This window comes from Apodemus sylvaticus, chromosome 7 (assembly GCF_947179515.1).
Source record: "Apodemus sylvaticus chromosome 7, mApoSyl1.1, whole genome shotgun sequence".
Taxonomy (NCBI): domain Eukaryota; kingdom Metazoa; phylum Chordata; class Mammalia; order Rodentia; family Muridae; genus Apodemus; species Apodemus sylvaticus.
The window spans coordinates 68,133,362-68,155,172 of NC_067478.1; positions in this window are offsets into that span (position 1 = coordinate 68,133,362).

The window sequence follows — 21,811 nt, forward strand, 5'->3', positions numbered from 1 at the left end:
AATTGGAGGCTCCTGGTGATATAGTATGAGTTGAAAGTCAACACTGGAGGCATCAGACCTCATTGCAAAACACCAAACAGCAAAAAGGACTCCATTAACATCCCCAAATGCATTGAACATCTTTAGGATTCCCTCTCCTGCTGTGATAGCAGCTTGAAGAAGCTTCCTTTTGGTTTTGGGGGGAACTGAGCTCTCCATCTCTCTAGGATGATAGCTGAGCACTGAAGAACATACAGAGAATCACAGTTTCCAGGCAGAGGGAAGATCTCTTGGGCCCTGAGTACCACTGAGTCAGGCAGGTGTCACAGAGAAAACCCCTTGTCTCATAGGACCTCCATCAATGATCCCCATACCTTCTCTGCTCCTTCCATCCTTCTCTCAGACTCCTGCAGTCATCCTGTGGTCACCTATAGTGACCCACGAAAGGAAAGAGACTCCACCTGCCTACACACTCCACCAAGCCATTCATTCTCTGGCTCCTGTGACTTAACACTTCGACAGGAAAACCATGTCCCAGTGCCCTCAAATCTCACCCAGACATCAAGGCCTCAGCAAGAGTTTACTTGAGCACACAAAGGGAAGAAGTGGAAGCTACCCTTCAAGGTCCACTTGACCCAAGACCTTGAAGGACAGCTTCACAGAACTGGAACACTGACATGTGAAAGAGGACACCAGCCTGCTGCTATCAGCAGGTTTGGGATTCTGGGAAATGGGAGGTTACATACTAGGAATCCCATTATGGGGAGTTGGCAGGGCAAAATGCTGACTTACAGCAGGATGTCAGAAGGAAGGTCCCTCTGTGGTGGGGTTCTGGTCTCTCAGGCTGCTGTTGCCTCTATGGGGCATAGTAAGCCCGTTGTGGGAATGGGGAGGTGAGGGCTAGGGTGACAGGAATCTTGTTCTTTCTTGTGTTTGCTGATGTCGCTGATTTCTGTTGCAATGACTTCAGGCATCTCTTCCCTGTCTACACGCCTGTTAGCTTGATTCTAGACATAGCTGTATGACTAACCTTGTTCTAGTCCATGGCTCTGCTGGCCTGAGCCAGGTGTGGAAACAGCTGCTCTGGCTTGGAGGGTGTGAAGGAAAGTGTTGGAAGAACACTGTTTTGCAGTAAGTGGACTGGATCACACTGTAGCCCTGGGTTTTCGTCTTAGTCCTCAGACTGATGAGATACCTGGCTGGGGTGAGGAGCCCTGGGTAAATCAACTCATCGAACCACTGCAGAGCTGCTCATGGTTTAAACCTGGAAGGATCTGCCTTGATGAGTTAGTGACATGCAGTCAAAGGCGGGACCGTACTCACCTTCAGCATCTAAGCTGGCACAGATGGGGGCTTCTCTGTGAAGCCTCACAAAGGTCTAAGGAGACCCTCACTGAGACTTCACCATGCACAAATGTGAGATGCTGCCTGTCTCAGATAATGATGCTCATCTCTGTCCCACACCCTCCCTTCACAGCTTCCTCTGCTTACTCTAGCTAAGCAAACACTGTTTGGTTTACCCAAGTGATGTCTGCATCTGGCTTTTCCTTTCACCCAAGCCCACTGTTGACATTACACACACACTACAGCTCTTATACAATTTCCTGTTACCTGAAGAGCTGAAGTTGTAAACTGTAAAAACAGGTGGTGTGGGGGGATCCTTCCCTGCATCTTTTCTGTCATCTCCTTCCTAGAAGGAATCATCATGGTATGGGCCGCCTGCTTCTGAGATGGATCAGCAGGTAAAGTACTCACTACATAAGCATCAGGACCCAAGTTCAAATCCCCAGAATTGATGTGAAGAGCTGGGTGTGGCAGCATGCACTCTGACTCCAGAGCTGGAAACTCCCAGACAGGCAGGACCTTTGAGTTCGATGGCCAACCAGCTTCACTAAACTGGGGAGCTCCTGTGTCAGTGAGAGCTCCTGCCCCAAAACGTAAGAGAAATACAGAACACTTGACATCCACCTCCGACCTCCAGACATACATGCAAAGTCATACACATTCCATACTGCCCCTAATCTAAAAAACAAAGGGAAAAAGAGGAAAAGACATCTTACACACATGTGCTTTGGTTTCCATGTTTGTTTTGTTTAAAATGTGGCCTTAAAATCTTACATCATACCATGACCATACGGTAGCTGGTACTCTGCATCATATGATGCGCTCGGTTCACAGAGTGAAGACAAGCAGCTACAGAGCGAATATCCATGCAGCCCCTACACAGGCCAGGAACTAGGACACGGTCAAAAATCCCCTTATATCTTGGCATGTCTAGCGTCAGCTTTCCCCTCATGATTATCTACCCACTGACTGAGGTTTTAGACTCTCTAACAGCCTTTTAAGTGCCACTGGTCTTTGAGAATCCCTGAATTACGTGGAGGATAACTCCAAGAGATTTGCTGTCTCTTACCCCATGTCTATTTTTTCTTCCCTGAGCAATCTTTGGAAAGCTGAAGTAAAATAGCATTTATAGTGAATGTGTTGTGTAGCTTTTTCTCTGGGATAGAGGAGGAAGAGGTTGGAAATGTTGGAAAATAAATAAAACTTACAAGGCTCAGGAAGCACCAGAAACTTACAAGACTTGCAATCCCTAAGGATTTGCAAATCCCTAAGGATTTGGAGCCAGTAATCAAGACTTCTGACCAGGTATCTGACTTGGCTGCAAGTTGTTAAGGGAGCACCAAGGATGATGATTGGGAGTCATCTCATGCTGGGATCGGCTTTCTCATGACCACAGCTCCCTTCAACTCACCCAGAGGTTGTTCTTGGGAAGAGGAACATCAATTGAGAAAATGCCTCCATTGGATTGCTCAGAAGAAGTCTTTCTGGTGTTTTCTTGACTAATGATTGATGAGGAAGAATCCAGCCCAATGTGGATGGTGCCTTCCCTGGACTGGTGGTCCTGGTGTGTAGAAGGCTGAGCAACCCTTGAGGGATAAGTCACTAAGCGGCATTCTCCCATGGCCTCTCCTGAAGTTCCTGCCATGACTTTTCTTGACTTCCCTAAATGATGGGCTGTGACCTGGAAACATGCACTGAAATAAACCCTTACCTTCCCCAGCTGCCTCCTAACTGTAGTGATTGGTGGTGTGGTAACATGTAACCAAGTCCAAGCCATCTGATGGAGAACCCATGGGAGGGAAATCAGGATTTTCTGTCTTCTCTGACTATTCAGAGAAATATAGGGTGATGTGCCTCCTTAATGAATAGAGTTCACCTCTCAAGTGTGGTTATCCCCCAAAGTGGCTGATAGACTCAGGTCATAGCCATTCCTAATAGTAAGCACTAGGGCTAGAGAGCGAGGTCTGGCAGCTTTCGCATAGTCTTTGCTGTGGGCAATGAGACATGAAGCGGAGTCTGAGTTGACTGCCCAGAAAGAACTTGCCTGTGTCGGGGAGGAAGTCAAATGGGGAAATGCATGCAGTTACTGTCTTCTGCCTTAGCCCCTGATTTGGCAGGGAAGGTGGAAAATGGAAGATGAGCTGGAGGTGTTGGCTTGCTGCTTTGTACAGATGGCTGCTTGCAAGGGAGAGTACAGATTAGATCTGTACTGCAGAGGCTTTCCTGGGATCCAGAAACTTGAATCCCCTGGGAAGAATGAGATGATAAACGTACAGTCAGGGGCCTTACTAATGGCCCAGTTCAGGAAACTATGATACTCTGAGTTCACTACACATCTTCCCTGCTTAAGTCAGGAATATTTTAAAATAAGCAGCTAAAGAACCTCTCTCAGCTCTGCTCAGGAGGCCAGGAGGCATGGATGTGGATGGGACCAGCCTGAGTAGCAGGAAGCAGAGAAACTGAAGAAGATAACTACCCACCTCCCACTGAGACAACAGCTGCATGAGCTGACTCCACACAGAGGCAACCAGTCCCGGCACCCAGGAAGCAGAGAGCAGACAGGAAATAGGGTCAAGGTCTAAAGCCTCAAGTCCGGTCTCCAGTCACCCACTTTCTCTAGGAGGCTCCACTTCTGAAAGATTCCACAGCTTTCCAAAACGCTGTGCCACCAGCTGGGGACCATGCATGTAAACACACGAGCCTATGAGACACATTTCAACACCTCTGTTTTCAATAGTGCTCTTTTGATGTGAAGCAATCGATCCAGCTGATAGGATTGTTCCATGGTGTGTTGGGCCTTGCTAATGTTCTATTTTAGCATTCTCTTAGCCACCCAAGGCTAACAGGCACTTAGAATGAATGACAGTGGGCTCTCAGAGATCCTGCTTGCCCTCTATAAAATGTTTTCATTACGTAACACTAACTCTTGGGTGTCTTACAGATATAGAAGAACATCTGGAAGGACAGTAAAAATAGCAATTAAGGAGTTTGAACGTGGTACCCTGAGTGTGGGGAAAAGGCACTCCCAGGATCCATAACAAAATGGGCAAAAATCCCAGGGCCAGGATGGCCTACCTCTCTCAGAATTTTTGGGTAGGGTTGCATAGTCCATATGTCTATTGTTACTGCTATTAGCTGATGCCAGAACTAGATGATAAGACTATATTGCTAAAGTCATTGCATACTTTCACTATAGGACATGGAGAAGTCAGTCTGAGATTCAGCTGGAAGCTCCCTCTCATGTGGTTGACATGCATGGTGGTAGCAAGTAACATGCATGCTGCTAGTGGGAATTGTCTGCTGTGGACTGAGAGCTACCGTACCAACATGCTGGATAAGATATATCCTCTGGTACAATAGTGGTATAACTCTTACGGACAGAACCAGCTACTCTCTGATTATATCTAAGGCCCATCTAGTGAACAGTACCTCATGTCTAACATGGTAAGTCAAGACAGAAGCCTATGACTTGGGAGGTCATAGGCCCTATTAAAGCAATTCTAATATTTTGTTAAATGGGTGTGATGTGCCTATCAAATTGCTTTCTAACCATTTGCACTGATATCTATAGATTCCTGCTGTTGTTAGCTTTAGTCAGTCATAAAGGAAAACTTCTCTTTGTAGTGTGTTGAGACTATGGGTGGAGTGTGGGGTTGCTGCTGAGATATGTAAATGGCCAAGCCTCTGATGTGACATAGAACCCAATGCTTTGCCATAGATGGTAAAAAATAATCAGATATCTGCTATATTTCCACGCCAAGGCTCAAGGAACATCATAAAAATAAGGAGGGATTTAAGAGTCAGAGGAAGGGATAGAGTGTTGTATAACTATTTCCTGTCAATCAAAATATTCTCACCTGGAAGAGGAAAGCTTTTAAGGCTCAGTAGATACAACTGAGAGAGCCCAGGCAGCTCCTAAAACATACAAAATTCACAAGTCTAAGTCCCAAGGCCACATAAGTAGCAATATTGGTAGAGAGAGAAGACACTGGCTGGTCAACAGATGGGTAGAGAGTCCTCATTCATCCTAGGGTGGGCTTCCATGATACAGTTCTCTCGGGCTCTTGTTAGACCCTTCCTGCTCCCGGGGAGCAGGGATTGGCTAATACTGGTCCATGATGGCAAATGGAGCAGAGACTACAGACAGGGAGCTCAGAAGCCCCTCTTTTAAGAATGGAAATGGTGATACTCGGGATCAGCTTCCAGGGTGCATAGCAATTTTATTCAGGGTTAACAATATAAAACTCTGGTGAAGGTGTAGGAATATCTACCGAGGGTGTAGCAATATCTATAAAAGGCATTGGCTGAAAGCTAAGGTACTGAGATGCCTCATTAGCATGGGGAAGCATTCCAAGTATCTCAGGTGTTTGCTAAACAGGTTTCTTATAGGAAGAAAGGGAGTTGGACCTGTAATTTCCCTAAGGGCTAAGTGACATTGCTTAGGTAAGGGGCATATTGTCCAGGGCCCCACAGTTAGAGAACAGAAGCCTCTCTGACAAAGTGAGTCTGACATCTTGCACCAATCTCACAGCTTTCCCTACAATCCCTTTCTGTGCTTCTGTACAGTAAACTTGTTGGTTTGCTAGAGTAGACTTGGGTAAGATGGTTTTCTTAGTCTGCCACTAGTGCCCTATCTGTAATTAATAAATACTTAATCATGTCTCCTCAGAAAATGTCACATAGCACGGGCAGACCCTGGACCAGACCCTGGTCCTTGTCCTTCTATGTTCTACGGCCAGTTCTTCCTTTTAATATACTCCACACTGACTCAGCTGTGACCCCGGCTCACAGCTGGACACGCAGGTATGCATTCACTCTGGCAGCTGTGGAGAGGCATGCCCTTCTACTGACCTCCCTCCCATGTGATGGTTAGAATGAGAAAAAAATACCCTCATAGTCTTCGGCATCTACATGCCTGGCCCCCAGTTGATGGTGCTGTTTGGATGGTTTTAGGAAGTGTGGTCTTATTGGAAGAAGTGTGTCACTTAAAAGGCTGACTCACTCTCTGTGCTTGTAGGTCAAGATGTGAGTCCTCAGCTTCTGGTCCAGATGCCATGCCTATCATCTGTTGCCTCCTCTCCGTTATCATGGACGCTAACCTTATGGAATCACAAGACCAAATAAGCTCTTCTATAAGTTGCCATGTCTTGGAGTTTCATCACAGCAACAGTAAAGTAACTAACACACTTCTCAAGCAGCTCCCACTAACCTGTCCGGAAACGTCAGTGTCTGGGTACCAGATCTCCCAGGAAGCTCTGAAGGGTCCACTGCACCCTAACAGTCTTGCAGGAAGTTTCTCCAAAGCTTCTGTTTTATTTATTTGTTTGTTTGCTTGTTTATATTTATTATTTATTTATCATATATTTATTATAATATATTTTTAATTTTATATTTTATTTTAATTTTATATTTATTTAATTTTATATATATTGTTTGTAAATTATATCAATAAATATAATGTATTTATTTATTGGGAAATACCTTTACCAAGTTTATTCTTTCCCTCATAACTGCAGGGCTCGTCCACTCACTTGGGCCTTCACACACACACACACACCCCCACACACACACCCCCGCTCCACTTCCCTCATAGAACACAACTGCACAGATGTTCATGGTTACCACTCTCTTCCCTTCCTTCACAGTGTTGTTATCAGCTAGACACACATCCTTAAACACAGTAGTCTGGTTGCACGTCTACTGCCTTTGAAGCGAGTAAAATTGGTTTGTTTGGTTTTTTTTTTTTTTTTTGTCTTGCTTTGTTTACCCAATATTATGTTTGCAAGCTTTATCCACGTTGTTAGGAGAAGCTGTGGCTCACTCATTTCCTCTGCTGAGAGTTTCTTTGTATGAATAGCTCACACTTAATTTTTTTGCATTCTGTTGTTGATAAACATTTGTGCTGTCCATTGGGACTGTTTGAACAATGCTTCTGTAAGCATTCTTGCATCTGTCTCTTAGCGCACCTGCGTACTGCTGTTGAATGCTTACTTAAGGAGAACAGCTGAGTCACAGCGCTCGGGTCTTCCAGTTTAGGAGACAGAAATTGAAACCGATGGTTTTGCTATTTTACATTTCCATCTTTAGAACTGGTGTTAACAAGCTTTGCATTTCAGGCACCCTTGAGGGATGTATAGGGAACATGCATTTGTATTTAAAGTTACTTTCCCGACACCCTGTCAATGCATTTGGACACATCTGCAATTATTTATTAGTCTTCCTTTAAGTGTCTAGCCTGTGCATTTTTTCCCATTAGGTCCTTGTTGGTTTGTTTTTTCCTCACTGACTTTAACATATCATTACATATTTCAATACCATTGAACATATTTTGAATATAAGAACCCACTTTCATCAGATGTGTCTAGTTCAATGAGTGTTGGCATATGCATAGATCAGTTTTTAAAATGACAACCCTTTCTTTCTCTACTGAATTTCGTGGTTGGTCTGACAATGTCCATTCATCTATGTCCATTCCTGGATTCTCTTCTGTCCCTCCACTCTACAGTTCCACCTACCTCGCCATTGTCTTCACCGTAACTCTGTAGTGTGACGTTTCTGGATTCTCTTCAGTATAACTCAGTTGTATAAAGTCAGATGGCTCACGACCTTGTCCTGGTTGGTTTTGGTCAACTTGGCACAAACCTATAAAGGTAGAGAAATCTTAATTGAGAAAATGCCCCCATAAGATTGGCCTGTAGACAAGTCTGTGGTGCATTTTCTTGATTAATATTTGGTATGGGTATCCCCGGGTACTGTATGAAGGCAGGCTGAGCAAGTCAGTGAGCAACATCTCTCCACAGGCTCTGCTTCAGGCCCTGCCCTAACTTTTCTCACTGATAGACTGTGACCTGGAAGTGTAAGCTTAAATAATTCTTCCCTCCCTGAGTTGCTTTTGGCCACAGTGTTTTATCACAGCAACAAGCTCTACCTTTTCCCTTTTAAAAATTTTTTTCTCAAAATTGTATTCTTCTTCCTAATTCTTTTTTTTTCTTTTGCAATTTCATTTTTTTTTTTTTTTTGGTTTTTTACAGATTATCTTGTCAATTTCTGGTTTCAAAAACCTCTGCTAAGATTTTTATTGATTTATAGATTAACTAACCCTACTTGGAAAGAACTGACATGTGGCAACACTGATTCTATGATACACAAATATGGTCTACATCTATATGTATTTAGACCTTACTTTCTGTTGGTAATGTTCTGTGTATGTCCATGTTTTCTGACATTGTGCTAAATGCATCTTTTAATTTCATTTTCGAATTGTTTGGTTCTAATATATAAATTTACAATCAAATTGTGTATTATATTTGTGTCTGCAGCTTGGCTAAATTCTCTGTTTTGATTTGTAAGACAGTATTTTGTGGAGCCCAGGATGGCCTTGAATTGGTCATGTAGCCGAAGGACTTGAACTCCTTATCTTCCTGCCTTGGCCCCCTAAGGACTGGGATTACGGTTATATGCCACCACACCTAACTCCCAAGTTCACTTTTTAATTCTAGTAGTTCTGGAGATTCTCGGAAATGTTTGTATAAACGATCATGTCACTTACAAATGAGGGCACATTACTTCTTATAAAAATCTATATCAATAAATAGAGTTGGAGATATATAGTTCCTATTTTTCCCTTACCTTATTGCCGTACTCATGATCTCTAGTTCAAAGCTGAACAGTAGTAGTGAGCCCCATCCTGACTGAGTTTTCAAAATGGACCTACTGCAGTTAGGGAAGGTTCCCTTTCTGCTTTACAGAGACACTATTGTTCATTAATTTCAAGCTTTTATCCAGTAAAATGTACCCGCTGATAATATATCTCACTTTACTTATTGTGTTAATATGATAAATTATATTGTTTGAGTCTCAGATATTATGTTAATCCTACATAAACCCTATGTGGTCATGGTGTGTTCTCTTTTTTTCTATATCGTTTGGATTTAATGAAAAATATTGGTCTTCTTTGTTTAATTAATTGGATTTGTTGTTGTTGTTTGTTTGTTTTTAACAGTGTCTTGCTATGTAGCCTGGGCTGGCTTCTAGTTTATTATGTAACCCAGTCTGAACCCCTTGAGCCCCAGGGTTAAAGGTAGATACTAATGCTTTTTATCTGGTCTATTTTGTTTATAACTGTTTTCTTCCTTGCAGATTTTTGACATTAGATATATGTTGATTCCTAATAACTATATGATGGTCCCAACTTGTACATTTTCTAAAGGATTTTGTGTCAGATCGATGTGATAGTCATCATGGCCAATTTGTCTGCTTGTAGGATCTCCTAGGAGACATACCACTGGACACCCCTGAAGGATATTTCTAGAACAGATTACTAAGGTGTGAAGGTCCACTCTAAACATGAGTTACACCATCTGTGAGCCTGAGTCCAGGACTAAACAGAAGAGGAGAGAGTGGGGTGAGCCCTGGCTGTCACGGCTCCCTGCTCCCTGACTGCAGACACAAGGTCACCGGGTGCCTCACACTGCCACAGCCACACCTCCCCTGCCACAATCACCATGGCACCATAGCCAGGAGCCAGAAGAAAGCCTCCCCCTTTAAGCTGTTCATGTATTTAATCCCAACAATGAGAAAAGTAACACATACATTTGGTGCATTTTATTTCATCCTTGGGGTTTCTCCGTAGACGTTTCCAATAAAGCTATTTGATCTTGGAGTCTCCTCTGTGGAAAGTTTCTTTGAATGTAACAAATGAGGATCTTGGGAGATGGCTCAGTCAGTAAAGTGCCTGTTATATAGGGACTTGAGTCTAGAGCCCCAGGACTCATGTAAAAGTCAGATCTGGTGTTGCATTTCTGTATTCCTAGTGCTAGGGAGGGGGCAGGGCAGAGACAGGCAGATTCCAGAGCTCACTGGCCAGCCAGTCTAGACAACTGGTGAGTTCCACAGTAGGAGAGACCCTGTCATGTATGTGTGTGTGTGTGTGTGTGTGTGCGCGCGCGCGCATTCACATGTGTGCATGTGTGCACACATGCATATGACACATATATATGTTTATTTATACACATTATAACATTTATATACACATATATTGACACATATGTATACTCACAAACAAAAATATATATGTGTGCTAGCTAATCTTGATTGTCAATTTGACACACTTTGGAAATAGAACTCTCAATTGGAAGAATTACCTCCATCAGATTGGACTGTGGGTGTGTCTATGGGCCATTTTCTTAAGAAATTAAGAAAATTAACATTTTCTTAATTGTTAATTGATTCAGGAGGGCTCAGCCCACATCAGTGGTTCCTGCCTTGAGTTCTTTGGCTTCCCACAATGGCAGACTGTAAGCCAAAATAAGCCCTTTCTCCTACTTTGCTCTTTGTCAGTGTTTTATCAGAGTGACAGAAAGTAAACTAGGATGAAGGAATAGAGAAAGGAACACCAGCATCTGCCTTTGGCCTGCATAAACAAACACACCAAAAACACACTCACACACCACACATATACATACCACACACACACACATACATACCACAAACCCACACATACACCACACACACACCACACAACACACAAACACACACCATACATACACACACATACACACCACACACACACCACACTCACACATACACACACCACACACATGCACACCACACCACACACCATATACCACACACACACCACACACCACACACCACACACACACACACACCACACATATACACATCACACACACACACACACACAAATTGAAGAACAAATAAAATGTATTTGATAGATGGGCTCTTCTGAGTTTGATGTTGCCAGATTGAATATTTGGTTTTTTGCCCAATGGTTATGAGTGTATCATTATAAAGTTATTGATAGCACCCCTTCCTTCTTTCTTTTTAAGGTCTGCAGTGTCTACAGAAATAGCCTTCATTTACTCCCGATCCTGATCATCTATCCCCTCTGAATTCAGGCTTAGTCTCACTAAGTAGGAGTTTATCAATTTTGTCTGTCCTCTCAAGGATGGTGTTATGAGTTCATCTTTATCACATCTCTTCAAAGTGGATTTCCATTCCATCTTTATTGTATTTTTATACATAGAAGAGATTTGCTTTGCTCTTTTTCTCTTTGTGTTATTTTTAGACTTTAGAGGTGACTTTGGACCTCCGATCACTTCTAGTAGATGAGTTTGAAGCACCTCTAAGCTCTGCTTTGGTCAAGCCTCCCACATTTATGTGTATTCTCAGGCTCCAGTCTGAGAAACAGTTCTTTGATTTCCTTGGGATTTTTCCTTTGATGTGTAGGTTACATAGGACTGTACTGTGTAATCTCTAAAAGTTGGTTTTAAGTGTTTTATTTTCATTTAATTCAATTTTTGTCAGTGAATATATCTTAAAAGTTCCCAATTCTAAAGTTGCCCATCTCAGTTATTTTTCCTGTTGGTGTAATAAAAACACCTCACATATTGCAATTTAAGGGACAAATAGGCCATTTTGGATCAGTTTGCATGTGTAGTGCATGCTGACAGGAAGTCCTGGCTGCAGGAGTGAGGCTCCTGGCCACACAGCAGAAGCAACCAGGAGACCAAGAGAGATGGAGACTCACTCAAGTTCCCCTTCTTCTTGTTCTTCCCCTCAGAACCCCAGTCATGAAAAGACAGACATACCCAGAAGCTAACCCAACCTAGATAAAGCCCCATAGGTGTGCCCAGAACCTCCATTTTTTAGGTAACTGTGCATTTTATCAGTTGATAACCAATAAGGGCCATCACCTTCCCTCTCTGGCCCTCTGCTGTGCCCATCAGCCACGGTTACCTTCAATCTGATTTTTAATACATATTTAGTCAGGTTTTTCCTATTGCTCTAAGGAGGGGACTTTATCCAAGTTACCTAGCCCCACACTGCATGTGCTTTTGTAGTTATAGCATTCAGCAAGGCCAGTTCTCTAACACAGAAGCGCCACCAGGAGTGACCTGCTGACCTTTGCCAAACTGAAGGAATATGCTCTGCTCTTGGGGCCAGTTTGGACCCCGAAGTTTTGTGAGTTGTTTCATTTGCTTTGGTTTTTACCCCCTCTTCTGGCCCAAAATTCAGAATCAGACAGTTTTCATGAGGATTTCCAAGAAATACCCCAAAGCGGGATCTTCCATTCCAGCTGGTCTTCATTTTCTGTTTAGTATTAAAAAAATGTCTTGCTGGAGAAAGGCAGATTTCACTTCTTCCTCTCTTATATTATTTGGTCCCTGTTCTATCAACTAAACTCATTTGAGACTATATTCCTCTTCAACAGTTAAGAGAATTTTCTAGAGAATTCTATATGCTCTATCTAGGCTATAGCTTTCCTAAACCTTTAGGTATTAGCCTCATTCTTTGAGGAGGAGATACCGTTCTTTGTTACCTCCAATCTCACCCAGATCAGTAAATTTAAAAAAAAAATGCTGCCTTAAGGAAACAGACCTGTTAGGCTCCTCCAAGAGTTTCCATTCTCAAACCAATAGTTCCAGGTCTGTGCAATCCACCAACACCGGAGAGTGGGATAAGAAAGCCCAAATGTCAGGCACGTTGCTAATAAGTAGCTATTCTCACTGTATGACACGTTCTTTACTCATCATGATATTCAGAACTGGGATAGATTGGAAGGTGCTGCTTTTTGGATGCTTCAAATCCAGCAGTTGGATCAACTTCTTCCTGAAGTGATCCATCTGCCCATTGTCTTAGAAGAAACTAGTTATGTCCTCCTAAGTGTGTCATAAGGAGATCACAGATCCACGGGGGAGGGGGGGGACCTTTGGCTCAGAGCACATGGATTCTTCACTAAATTCTCGTGAATGAAAATCTCTAATTCTCCACCTCATGAATCAGCTCATTTTATTTATTTATTTAGTTAGTTAGTTAGTTAGTTCGTCAGTTAGTTAGTTATTCTCAACTGATTGCCTGGACCAGCAACAACTTCACATGTTTCTGAAATCCACAAATGAGTTTAAGTTATGGGAGTTTTGATTGTGATTTAGAAAGAAAGGAAGGAAGGAAGGAAGGAAGAGAGAGAGAGAAAGAAAGAAAAAGAAAGAAAAAGAAAGAAAGAAAGAAAGAGAGAGAGAAAGAAAGAAAGAAAGAAAGAAACTCCTGAAACAGGGAGTAGTAAAAAGATCACAGTCGGGGTAAGTTGAGGGCACACATAATGAAAGCCAAGACAGAGGTCTCCGGTCTCCAATGTGAAGTGAAAGGACAGAGCACAGGTTAACCTCCCTCTCGGGAACTTGGAGCTGTAACTATACCTGGCCTCACGGAGGTCCCGTCCCCTCCCCTGTGAAAATCAGGCCAAGTTAAGCCCCCTGGAAGGGTTAGTGAGTGAGGAATGTACTGGAAGGCCTGTGACGGTGAATGTTCAATGAGAACATTTCTTTTTTGTTTCAAAAACAAATTTATAACCCTTGACCTCATTTCCTTGCTTACTTAAGGAAGTCCTGGGGAAACCTCCCCATAATACTGGAAAGCAAAGAAACAGAGATGTCGGCAAACAACATGCACACCAAAGGAAAGCCTAAACCTGGAGAAGGAGCATTTTAGTAACCGCACACTGTGAGACCTCTGCTAAGGGCTCTCCACACTGAGCTTTGATCCCTACTGAGGCCATCTGAAGCACAAGAGAGAGAACTAACATTAGGTTCAGATGTGCTAGGGCTTGCAGAATTTACATCCAGTCCTGCCCACTCTCCCCACAGTGTCCCTGGGTCACTTTGAAAGAATGGCCATCAGGACCCCTTCCCCAACACACACACACACACACACACACACACACAGAGAGAGAGAGAGAGAGAGAGAGAGAGAGAGAGAGAGAGAGACTTAGCAGTGCATGGATCTCCCATTTATCTTCTCCTTTAGTTCCCATAAGAATTCCTGCCCATTTTACAGACGAGAAGTCTCAGAGAGGCCAAACAGCCAACGCACAGCTAACACAGTGGTGAACTCGGGTCACCTGACGACTCATGGGTATCATGGGTCATGATCACAGTACAGCAAATGAAGACAAGAGGGTGGGGGACCGTTGTCCAGGAGCACACTCTCCAGCCCTACAGAGCATCATCTGAGTGGCTTGGCCCCCGTGGTCATAGCGACGGGTGAGCACATGCAGTGCGCTCTGCCCAGGTCATTTAGCATAATCTGCAGCAATGTGGTGATTTATTGATGACGCTGAGTCCCCACTGGGCCGGCATGAGAATAATCAGATGAATTATGAGCCTGTGAAGACGGATGCACTCTGAGCCAGCTCCCGCAGAAGGGAATTATGCTGTGCTGGGATTCTGCCTGGAGCAGCGGCAGGCGATGGATGTTTCTAGGGAAGGGTGGGCTCTGTTTGATCTTTTAGCTGCGAGTTGTTTCTCTCAACACGGGGAGTTTAAGAGGTAACAGCACTGGCACCTCCCTGTTCCAAGAGAGGAAGAACGCTGATGATCTTCCCCAGGGACTGGGGAACGGAACCCCACTCTGTGGGTGTGGTAAAGAGCTGCATGAGAGGAAGCCCCCCCCAAGGTTTGGCAACATGTTGGCAGCCACCCTACTTGATCATAAGCCATTGGCCCCTTCATTTTGAGGCCATGATATGTTAGTTATTGCTGAATCCCAAACACCCCCAAAATATTGGGGTTTCAAATGTCACTGTATGCTGTATTAGCTACAACAGTATGGGTGATAATTCACAAGTCTGGGCGGGGATGACACAGTCTGTAAAATAACTGCTATATAAGCATGGGACCCCAGTGTGGGCCCCAGACTTCAGACACCGTGGCACACGTCTGTAAGCCCAAGCACACTGTGGTAAGAAGAGGGCAGGGGACAGGGAGAGACAGAGCCTCAGAACTTGATCAGCCGGATGCACTGGTGACATCCAGAGAGGCCCTTTCTCAAAAATAGAAGGTGGGAAGTGCCTGAAAAAGACACCTTCGCATACATCCTCCCACAAATAAATAAGAAATAATTAAACAAACAAACATTGGGATGGCTCAGTGGGAATAGCTAGGTAAGCAGGCCTCAGATGGTACGGGCTGTTGGCTGGGTTCCTCAGTTCCCCACACAGCACTTGAGTGAGACCTTGGAGGAGTTTGTTTACATCCCAGAGGAAGGGTGTTTAGGGAGCTTTGGGGAAGCTGAAATACGATAAGACTAGGACTCAAAAGCCAGTAGGATATGGCTTGCTTGACTTGGTCAAAGCAAGTCAGAAAGCCACACTGGCTTCCAGAGGTGCCGACACACCCTCCATCTGGGGCTGGGCAGGGCTGTAGGCACAGCAAAGGGGAAGGAACAGGGATGGGCATTGTTGAAGTGGAGCCTCGGCTATAATCTAGTGGGCGGGATGCCTGCTGAATGCTGCTGGGAAGCCACCTGTGAAGCGAGTTTCAGGGACAGGAGACAGGAGTTAGAAGAGAGTGAGGCAGAGATGCAGTCGGGTCCAAAGACAGTCCCACCAGGAGCACGGGCACTCCAAAACCCTTCAGAGCTAGCCTGGAATACAAGCAGCTTAAAATAGATGTGTAGACCAGGCCACGCCCACTATAGTCCTCTGTCATCTACTGTGAACACCTAAGACGTCGAGTCTAATGCAGGCAGCCAGGAGTTAGTGCTTCTGGTAGCTTCTCACTGCCATTCAGAGTTGGGGAATTGGGCAATCACTTCCTTTCCCTTTCCCTTTGCTGGGGGACACTGAAGTGTCCTCTAGGGGATCTCCCTGATTCCCCTCTGGGTTAAGCTCTGGTTGCCTGCAGCAGCGGCCTGCAGGATAACACACACAGGCTGGAACAGGCTCTTTCCTTTCTTGCCTCAGTTCACTCCCCACTGTGAGATCGGTTCCCACAAACTCTTTTGCATCTGTGCATATATGTCCATATTCACGTGGGTGGGGAGGGGGCTGTGGGGGTGGCAGAGAGAAAACAACCTCAGGTGTCATTTACCAGGTCCTGTACACTGTATTTTTTGAGACGGGATCTCATTGACCTGGTTGGACAGTGAGTCCCCCAGAGGTCCCTTATCTCCACTTCTGGTATGCAGTATTATATCTGGCTTACATAGGCTCTGGGGCTGAAACTCCTGTCCCCATGTTTACAGAGTAAGCACTGTATATCCGTTGAGTCATCTCTTCGTTAACACTCCTACTCTCTCCCAACCCTTATCGTGCCCAAATTCTTTTCTTGGCATCTATGTCTGGTGAGACTCAAACAAAGACAGTGTGAGAGCCATGAAAGCAGGTTCTAGAAACCCAGGGGGCACAGAGCAGACCAGCGTACTGGAACATCTTCCAAACCAAACTCACTTTCAGGAGTAAAGCTGTGCTCAGTTGTAAAAACTTGTTAAATGGTTGACCATCCCTCATAAAAGGAGGAGCACAGAGGACCTAGCCCTTCCTCTAACCAGTTATGTACAATTCTGCCCTAATTGCACATGAACTCAAGAAAGAGAAGTCTACAGGCTGGGAGGGACTAGGGGCAGGCTCAATGATGTCTCTGTGCAGGAGTCTCCCGCCTGCTGGGGGCAGACTTTCCAGTGTGGCAGCTTTAAGGCCACCCATGCTGCCCATAACCCTTTACTTACTGATCTGTTAATAATCCAAATAAACTCGTTGGTTTCTCAAAGTGAGCTTGGGCTGAATCATACCTATTTGTCATTAGGGCCTTTTGAAGAGGGGATGCAGATAGGATGTGGTGCCTGGTCCTTCCAACCCCCACGAGGAAATCCTCACAACAAATAGTGGTGTAATTCCCCCAGGCTGGGGAACCAGACAGACTGTGTTTGAATCTGCCTCACTAGTATGCAAATATTTAATGCTAACATTACTGCTATTTATAGACTCAAGAAAGAGGCTCAAGAGAAGCAGAGCTGGGAACTCTAGAAAAGGAAGATAATTCCAGAAGGATGGGTGGCGTCTTCCAATTATGAGAAGATAGAAATAAGTCATTTTACAGAAACAATTGCAGAAATCCTCTGTTTTCCCATGATGCTTCAAGGGAATCAGCTTTTTTTTTTTGTTTGCTTTGTTTTTGTTTGTTTTTGTTTTTAAAGGACAAAGGGCAAGAGATGTAGCCAAAAAAGATAGAGAACCAAGTTCCCCACCCTCGGCCTGTAAGGTGAATGATGGAGTAGCCAAACCCCAGAATGTGCTGCGGCTTGCAAATTCCTGAAGACAATAGAAAGGGCTTTGTTAGCATATGCTCCTACAAAGCCAAGAATGAGGAAAGAGTGTGCCAGGACTGGGGCAGAGAAAGCCGCATCTGTCTGACCTCTGTCTTCCTCCTCAGGTGAATGGCTGAGAACACAAAAGGTGAAGACAGGCAGAGTCAAGAAGAAATCAACACTAGATTAGGGGCCTAACAGGCTTCCTGGCTGAGCACGGTCACCAGCCAGAAGCAGCAGCAACCAGCAAGGCCTTGGGCTCCTGGGCTGACAGGCTCTCGGTAACAAAGAACCACTTCAGGGCTCGTTTCTCAGCCCCAGCTGTTTGTCTGACCAGCTGAATGGAGATCAGCACAGAACTCAGTACAGAAAGGGCCTGACACCAGCTATTGTCAACATGGGACAATGTTACACTCAATCGCCCTCCCTCTCCACTCAGTGCCTTGCCAAAAGCCTTTGGACAATGCCTGGAGACCACTTGGGGCGACAACAGATATGTAGGGGGCAATGTTGGTGCCCAGCCGAGAGAAACTGGATGCACTGCATTATTTTCCACCATGCTAAGCGAAGATCCCCATGGGAAAAACTGATTTAGCTCAGCATGTCAGTAGCATTGACTCTCAAGAATCCTTAGTCTAAACAAATGATTGTAGAATGAATGAATGAATGTGAGTCAGCACTGTTGTGAGCCTAGGAATGCAGATGGGGAAGATGGTCTCTTCCTCTGGAGTTGCCACTCCAGAATGAGATGGAAGTCCATCCAGGACATGGAGTGGACCTAAAGGGTACACGGGGCATGGCATGTTCTTGTTACATGTGAACACCACATGTAACCCAGTGCACTTGGACTGCAGCTGAGAAGAACCACTGAGGAAGGCCGCAGATGGGACAGAGTGCTACAGTAAGACCCTAGGTGCTGTCCTCCAGACACAAGGCTCAGGAAAGCTACTGAGCATGGTAACATGGTCAGATCTTGTTCACAGTAAATATACTTAGTAGCTCTGGTTGAAAAATTCTTTCCTCTAGCCAAGAATTAGCACCCTAATCTCATCTATAAATCTACCACGATGACCTCATGCACCAAACAGTAGACTATGGAGAACCTTGGAGAATACCCTGGAACGCTCTGCCCATGGAGATGTGTCAGACTATTTTTTAAGTACAATTCAGTAATTTTTAATAAATCTGCAGAATTGTGTAATGATCGCTATAATCCAGTTTTAGATTATTTCTGTCACCCCAATTACTCCCCTGTGCACATTTATACTCAATCACCACTCCTAACCCTAGCCTGAGGCAGTTCCCGGTCTGTCTCGTCAGAGCTGCCATTTCAAGACAATTCAGATGAACGGAAGGAACCATGCGGTGCCCGCTCCTGTGCCTGCAGCTTCTCTCGCTTAGCGTGGATCAGTAGTTTGTCCGTCCCTCTTGATTGCTGAGTGATACCTCAGCCCAGTACATATGTAAAGTCTGTGCTGGTTATAGAACAAAGGATGGAGCAGATGAGGGGGGAGAGAGAGAGAGAGAGAGAGAGAGAGAGAGAGAGAGAGAGAGAGAGAGAGAGAGAGATGAAAGACAAGTCAGGAGACCGTGGCGGCCTGAATAGAGGAATGGTTGAGTACCAAGCAAGAGGGAAAGGGTAGAAAGCAACTGAGTCTAGAGGCAGGCACAGCAGGGCAACCTGGGAGGCGTGCTCGTGGGACAGGTCTGTCTGGGCAGAGAGGGAAGACTATGACAGGGCTAGCTCCCCACAGGACTAAGAAAGCAGATGCAGACTGATTGTAACTATGGAGACATACAGACCTGCATGACAAGACTTGGTGTTCTACAGATCCAAGAATGCCTGGGCCCTGATGGTGGCCTGCTCGGAGCCTGGCTCCTAGGGCTCTGGGAAGAAGATAATAGTAGCAAGTTTGTTGAAGGTAAAAATGTCACAAAGCTATGAGGGACAGCAGGTCATAGGTAACAAACTGTAACCAGTCTCAGCTGGTTCAAATGTGGGCCATGGCCAGACCGTGCTGGTAAGAACCAATGGCCAGTGCTGTCCTGGCCACTTTCAGGGTGTAGTGTTGTCTACAAAGACACAGGAAAAAGCATGTGAATGCTACTCATGCTACGGTTCTGGGTTATGAGGGCCAGACTCTTCTCAACTTCTTGTAGAATGAAGGGCTTCTTCACTGCAGGAGGAGGAGCTATGCCTACCTGGACAGGGCACAACCAAGGCTTGTGAAGTCCACTCCTCTAAGGACTATCTCTATCAGGCAAGCTGAACAGATCAGCCAGTCTCTGCCAGGCCTCCCTACAGGATGCGGAGATGAAGATGTTTCCTTGTGCAAACTGTCTTAGTTCACTTTGTGCTGCTGTAACAGAGTGGCTAAGTCGGGGTTACTGATCGGGGTTGAAGTCTTCCAACAGCATGGTGCTGGCCCTCCTGCTGAGGGTTTTCTGGCCCTGTCCCAGCATGGTAGAGAAACAGAAAGAGAACTGGACATATGTAGAAGAGGTCACATGGAAAGGCAGGAAGCCAGTAAGATTAGGGACCAGCATGCCTCTTTCTTATAACCCATCTCTGGTAAAACAAAGCAGGGTACCAAGAGAACTATGTTAATCTCTTCAAAGGTGACGCCCTCCCAGCAAAAGCATAATTATCTAATTATCACTCACTAAGGTTTATCACTTGAAGGTGTGCCGCCTCCTCAAACTGCCTCAACCTGAGACCCACTTCCCTGCATTGGAAGCTCAGCCCTGGCCTGTACTCTGTAGTCCTCCAGGGACAACCGATGCCTCACCCTTCCTGTGTCCTGGCCAGAAGTTTATCCCAATCCCTGACACCTGACAGGCAGTAGATTGAAGAGAGTCCAATCGGGAGTTCATCTTTCTGTCCATCTACACTAGCAGGGTGCCAGCCCACGGTCAGTGCTGGAGAAATAACTCAGGGGCCACAGACTGGTCAGGCTGCTTGGATAATGAACACCTTTCTTTAGGAAAGTCCATTCCAATTCTGAGTATTAAGCAAAGTCCTCAGCTTGTGTTCTAATCCTCAAAAGTTTAACACCCTGAAAGTTTTCTGCATTTTCTTCTAATTATACATTTCACACAAGCACTAGAGGCCAGACTTTGAAAAATAAGCATTGTTAACTTTTTGATCATTTTCTTTTCCTTTCCATATAGACTATATGGTCTGATATCTGTCCATTCATCCGTTCACACATTTTCCACAGATTTTCTTACAACATAATTGGGATCAACAGTATAATCTTCAGCTTGAAATAAAAAAAATAACTCCCTATCATTAAGAGATTATCATTTCTGTTGGTAAAAACGCTCACTGCACAGGCACAGGACTCAAGCATGCAGAAGTGGGGCTTAGTGGTGCATGCCTGTAATTCCAGTCCTGGGGAGGTGGTTACAGGCTCACGGCAGCTCCCTGGTGACCCAGCGGAGGGCAAGTTCACTAAAAGATCCTGTCTCAAAAACAAAGGTAGAAAGCAATAGAGGAAGACACCCCTCTTTGACCTCTTGATTCCGCTGGTCTAGCATGCACATGCACCTGTGTGCACACACACACATACACGTGCACACACACATGCACGCGGGCACACACGTGTACATGCACACTTGTGCACCCACATATGCACATAATGGTACCTGTTATGATCAGGGCATAGCATTACATCACCCCTGGGTCTGGGCTGATCTACCCATGACTGCCCCTGTAGAGTCTCAGAACAAGTCTGGGCTGCACTGCCATGTGGGGCCCCTTCCCCATCTCTCACTGCACCTGCGCACGCCTTTCTGGTAGCCTTGGCTGTCTCTGGCCTCCCTTCTCTTCCTGCTGCTCACATCAAGGGCTCCCTGTTATCCCTATGGACTGGTTCTATGACTCTTAAATCTTCACAGTCCTGCCGAGGCCACCATGGCTCTCTCCTGCCACCTCCTGCTCACTTGTAATATCTGTGACACTCGCCTAACCCTGCCAAAGTGAGAGGACATGGGAGAAGACAGGTTTAAATCTGCAGGAAGAAATTTAAGGGGGTTAGGAATAAAAACCCCACGCAGTTTATTCTCAAAAATCCACACTGAATGCTGACAGATCTGCCCTAATCATGCCAACGTAAAACCAGAGGCCTTTGTCTGTAATATACCCGGTAAGATTTAATAAGAGAACGAGACTGTCTGAATAAGCAGGAAGAGAGAGAAAAAGGAGAGAAAGGAGGGGAGGAGGGAAGGAGAGAAGGAGGGGAGGAGAGAAGGGGAGGAGAGAAGGAGGAAGGAAGGGGAAGGAGAAGGAGGGGGAGAGAAAGGAATGAGGAAAGGGAGACCAAGAAATGAAAGGAAGAAGGAGGGAGGGAGGAGGGAGGGGGAGGGGAGGGGGGAAGGTTAG